This window comes from Convolutriloba macropyga, chromosome 12 (assembly GCF_964194025.1).
Source record: "Convolutriloba macropyga chromosome 12, txConMacr16.3, whole genome shotgun sequence".
Classification (NCBI taxonomy): Eukaryota; Metazoa; Xenacoelomorpha; order Acoela; family Convolutidae; genus Convolutriloba; species Convolutriloba macropyga.
Window position 1 is genome coordinate 10,855,119 of NC_134479.1, and position 6,000 is coordinate 10,861,118.

Here is a 6,000-nt window from a genome sequence, read left to right on the forward strand (position 1 = left end):
GTTGTCTGTTTGTTGTTCTTTTTGTAACTGTTTAAAAATTTGAAAACCAAGAGTTCTTAATTCCCTTCTATAGAAGCATTGGTAATTGTAAACCTATGGGATATTTTAGTTGATTCCTAATGGTTTTCATTACTTTGAAATTAATTGTTTTTTATTTAAAATTCAGCGAATTTTTTAACTTCTGTTAGTAACTAACCTTAAAGTTTCTTTTTAACTAACCTTAAAGTTTCTGTTCTTTTTTGTCTAATTTTTACCAAGATTTATTATGAACTGGTGAATAACTATTTTTTTCTGGTGAATTAGAAGTTATTTTGTTTATTTTCAGTTTTATCTGACGCTATATTGACTTTGTTATTAAGTTTTGTTTTTTAAAACGGATATAAATTTTTTGATGTAATTAATGTTTGTTGTTGTTGTTTGATTTTGCCGTTTGTCTTCGCTCGCTTTCTTAATATCGACATATCTCATCAATCTAATGCATCATTTTTTACTCCTGAGTTATTTGCTTTGGAGGCTATCTTTTCGTTCTTACACCAGTTTTTTTTTGAAAAATACTTGAATTTTTTGTGTTTTTCCATCTGTTCCTCATTTGGTAGACAATTATGCCAAAATTGTGGATGAGCGGGGCCGGAACCTTATGTGCGATCGCTCATTACCGAGCCGCCTTGTTTGTTTTAAACCCGGTTGTTGAAATTGATTGAACGAAAACTCGACTTTGCCTTGCAAAACTTTTCAGTCCTTGTCAGAATTGAATGTGTGTCCCGAGTATGGATTAAGACCTATTCAGATATCATTTACCTATCTTATCCGCCCAACAGCATTTGCCAAATTATTTTCAAAGATACACCTTCTGTAAGATCTACGCTTAAAAACGCCAATCTACGCTAAGAATCGCACAAAATTATGGAAGATCAACGCTTAGATACGCAAAAACTATGTACAATCAACGCTAAAATAGATTCAAAATTATGTTCGATCTAAGTTTCGAAACGCAAAACGATGTACGATCTACTCTTAGAAAAGCAAAATCATATAAGGTCTGCGCTTAGAAACGCAAGTTTATGAAACATCTATTCTTAAAAGGGCAAAAATGTGTAACATAAACGGTAACTAGAAGACTGTTGTGAATTTTTTAACCTGTCAACGCTAGGTACCGTTTATTTTACATAATTTTGGCGTAATTCCTCAGCTCGGGCATAAAAATTATCATCACAGCCAAAGTCTATCCCGTAAATTTTTGAGCTTTTGACAAATTTCACTTCTCTCAACAATTGCAACAATATTTCAACAACAAAGAACTTCAACATGGCTTCAGAGATTGTCATTCCACTACGACTGCTCTCAACATCATAACAAACAACACAAAACTGGCTGTGACCAGAACAAGTCCTGCCATTATGTACAGTCTTTTTAGCCCCCGATCTCATGAATGTAGAAATATACTTGTCAGATTGACGATAGTATCAAAGCTCCTAATCTGATTTCTTCTGTCTGTGTTGACGTTTTTTTCATGGTAGCAAAAATCAAAGTTAGTTGTGTTAACTGTTACTTAATGCGGTCATGACTTGAAAGTATCTCCATTTTAGTTTTTTTTGCAATATTTAAAGTTAATTAGCAGAAAATTCTTCAGATAAAATTAATCATTTAAAAAAATTGCACTGACCGCTCTTTTCAACAGTTACTGGTAAAATATGTCAACACACCAAAAAATGAAATTTTTTTACCGACAATTAAAGTAAAAGGAGCAATAAAACTTATTCTGAAGCTGTGATTTGCCAATTTGAAACACTGTTCCGTAAGCGGACAAGTATACTGCAGTTTTTTCATCAACTAGTGGAACGGAGGTCTATACGTGGTTGGACAGCATTTAACCGCATCTGGCCATGCCTCGCGGGCCATGGCCATACCTCAACGGCCTGTGGGACTTGATAGGAATCTATCACAACCGAACTACTGATTTATAAACCAATCAGACTTTTATTACCAATTATGATAAAAACTGTCGTTTAAATTTCTCATTTTTTCCTTGTCGGCTAAACGCCCTGTCGCCAATTTTCATAGCATCAGGAAAATCATGTGTTTTTTCTGTACTTTTTATAGAACAATGCAAAATTATACTCGTCAGCTTAAAATGCTTGTAGAACTCGTGCAGTAAAGATTGCATAATAGACCATGTGAATATAGTCTATATAATATAGTAAACTATATCAGAACGCTTAGTAAAACCAGAAGGTCTCCTTCACTTTTGACACATATATAGCTGTAGTTTAAATAGATTGTGAGAACGATTTCAATTGTTTTACGTTCGCAACTATATAACACAACTCAACTAATATGACTTAATTATCCCTGGAATACTATTTTTAGATCACAAACTCAAACTCGAACTCAAACTTTGACTTTAATTGGAAGGATAGGCCGAGTTTTACATTTCATTGTATTTGGTATTTCAAAGTTACATGGTCACCGATTATCGTATTTTTAATACTGAGAGTAGTATTTTTTCAAAGTCAAACATCCTTGAACCGTGTTTTCAGATCACAAATTTAAACACAAACTCAAAACCTCCATCCTTTTGTAGACCGACCAACCAAGCATCACCATTTTAATATAATTTTTTATTGAAATCCATACCGCCTCCAATTGTTGCGTTTTTAATACTAAAATTTTTTTTTAAAAAGTAAATTATCCTTGAATACTATTTTTCAGATCGCAAACTCGAACTTAATGTTTCAACTTTTAGGTAAAGTGGTCGACCATGTTTATTATGCTTGCTTATTCAAAGCCAAACCGTCTCCGTTTGTTGAGTTTTGAATACTAATAAAGAAGAATTCTGTTTCAAATTCCGCGAAAAGTACTTCTCTGGAACTATTTGGTGCCCCTTGAGTATAAGCAGACGTTGAAAACAAACAAAATTTGTTCACCTCACACCTAAATTTAATGTTTTTGTTTGAGCTCTCAAATCCAACAAGACTGTTTTCACTTAATTTTGCTGAGAAACGTTTCAATAGCTTGATTTATTTCTAATTTTCTTCATATAAACAATGATCAAATGAAATTCAACAAAATTGGGAAGAAGTTAATATCACAAAAAAGTGCGAAATCATCTAGCGCTCAACTTTTGATGAATAGCAAGTTCACAATTACATTCTTAGCTGTGAACACATCCTGAGCCGAAGATAAGGTTAATATGAAAAACATTGTCCTTCTGGCATGCTATCCCAGCAGTTTCCAGTCTAAAAAAAATTTTTGAAACCTAAGGGTTCTGAAAAAGTTATGTAATTCCTGACAACTGAAACAACAGTTGACTCTGAATAAACATACGAAAACAACTAGATAGATTAAAATCTCAGATTTTTGGATATTGTAGATACGTTGTAAAGTGTTTGTTTCCATTAAGGTGCACACTATTGAATTTTTGAAGCAAGCATATTTCTAAAAAGTTGATATTATAAATAGACATAGTGCAAAGCCATTGTCAATCAGTCACTCTTTACGCTATACAATCCTTCATATTAGAAATTTTTAAAAGTTTGCGTTTCATATCTATCAATTAATTCCAATTGGAATCAGATGTCAAACATTGACTAAAAAACAACAGCGTTTTTAAAAAAGCAGCATTTAAATTTATGACTGATCCTTCATAAGTGAAGAAAGTATACAAAAAATTGCACTTCAAAAAAAAGCACATAGCAAAAAAATTATTTGAAGTTCTAAAAGTTAGACCGGTTCGCTAAACAGTAAAACACTGCATTGATTTAATTAATTAAATACCACCTGATATATCATAGCATGGATTTTTTAATTGTAATTGGGAATTTACCTTTGAGGTGAAAATTACTGAGTTAATGTATGCGACAGCGTTTTTTATATCTTTAAAAAAACTTCAAACACTTAAAAATTTGATGAAAATATTGACGGCTAAATTCTATCGGTCTGTGTCAGTCAGGACACATTACCGTGAGATTGAGAAACGCTTCTGTTGTTCATACTCAACGAGTCTCCAGAGATAAGTATTGTTTTCAATTTTTAGAAAAACAAACACATTGTGGTAGATAGTTAGTAAACAATAGGTAACATTTAGAGTATTGAAAGGAAGTAGTAGTAGGTACTAGTGTAACTTAGAACCAATAAGTAGTTGTAGTAGTTAGTAATAGTATCCAGTAGTAGTTGTAGGTAGTACTAGGAGGTAGCAGCAGTAGTAGGTAATAATTGTAGATAGTTGTAGGTAGTAGTAGTAGGCAGTAGCAGTAGTAGGTAGCAGTAGTGTTGTGGTAAATTCCAAAATGTTGACCAGACTGCTTATCCCAATTATATGTTTTAAAGTCTCTGCTCATTTTAATTTTAGATTCCTTTGGTTGTACCTATTCCCGATGCCCTATGAAATATCGTTACGGTAATCACATTTTATATCGTGAACAGAACATTAAGTAATCCAAAACATTAACACAGGGTTACTGAACGCAGTAAATTTGATCCAAGAAGCAACTATAATGAACGTTTTTGATTTCTGGTTATTTGAGGTGCTCTGGTAACTTACTTGCAGAGATCAACAGTTGAATTTATGGAAGCATTTACTGAAGAAGCGATTCGCTATTGTTTTATATTTCTGTCCCAGCACGCAATATCCATTATTGCCATAACCAATACGCAAACAAGACCTATACATTACTGAAGTTGTTTCAAGCAACCCCACGGATCCATAGTTTGTGTTCGTTTTTTCTTAATTGATTACGTGGCTAATTAACTTTTGAAAAGTTTAGCTCTTTTTACTGTTCCAATGGAAACTACTCTTCTTGTAAAACATTACAATTCTTGTCTGATTCAAGCTCTTGATGATTTTTATCATTCCACTTTTCTTAAGTAAAAAATTCAGCTGCTCTTGCATATCATAGTTTTCCATCTTCCCACGAAATTTTTGTTTTTTATCAGAATTTATTCTTTTTACTGAGCTCAATTTTTTTGTTTAGCTTCTCTCAACAATTTATCTCAAATACTTTTTCCTTTAAACAATCTAGGTCATCCTAAACAGGTAATTGATTAAGTGTGGAGAAATCTGTTTTAAGAAAACATGCTCAGATCAAAAGTTGTTTTTCTCTCGGGTTGTCACATTTTTCATTTTCTTGCATAGCTTTAAAAGACAAAAAGCATGAACTCAATTTTTTCCTGGAAATAATCTTGATATGTTTTAATATAGTAGCTGCATAGGTGTAGGAAATTTTGTTTACAAAAAGCATGCTCTGACAAAAATAGTTGTAGTCTCCAGTTGTGACATTTTGCTTGCCAATGTTTAAAGGACAAAACATGAGTTTAACAACGCTGAAGGTCAAATTTGATTTAAAAGATATAAAATTATTGGATCATGGCCACAAAGAACAGCACTCTTCTAAAAGATTAAATTACCCTTTAAGGACTTCTCTCTCCTGTGTCACACTTGCATGCATATAAATACAAAGAGATTCAGACATAAATTCAGGTAGACATATATACATAAATTCCACTGCATAGATATAGAAAAACATATACACATACAAACAAAAATGTCTTGATACATACACACATTAAAAATTTTACACACATACAAACATTGAAGTTTAACTCATGCAACCACCTGAGTAAATTTAAGCAGCGGTATTTTTATTTATATATGCAAACATACATACTTTCTAGATTTTATACATGAATACATTAAAAACATTAAATTTTAAACATTAAATTTTCGTTCGTTCAATTCGTTCATTTATTAATTCATACATGAGAAATTCTTTTTTTAACAATTGCAAGCAAACACACATACTTAATAAGATAGAAACATTCAAAGTTGCAATTGTATTTAAAAAAAAGACAAGCTTTCTACAACAAACAGCACATTTTGCAAAGTATTGTCAGCAAAAACTGCTCCTGACTGTTCTTTGAGTTATTGCAGACCTTTTAAGAACCTGAGTTTTTCCTACCCTACTTGGCGGAACAAATTGAAGTCAACAAAAACTTACTTTTGTG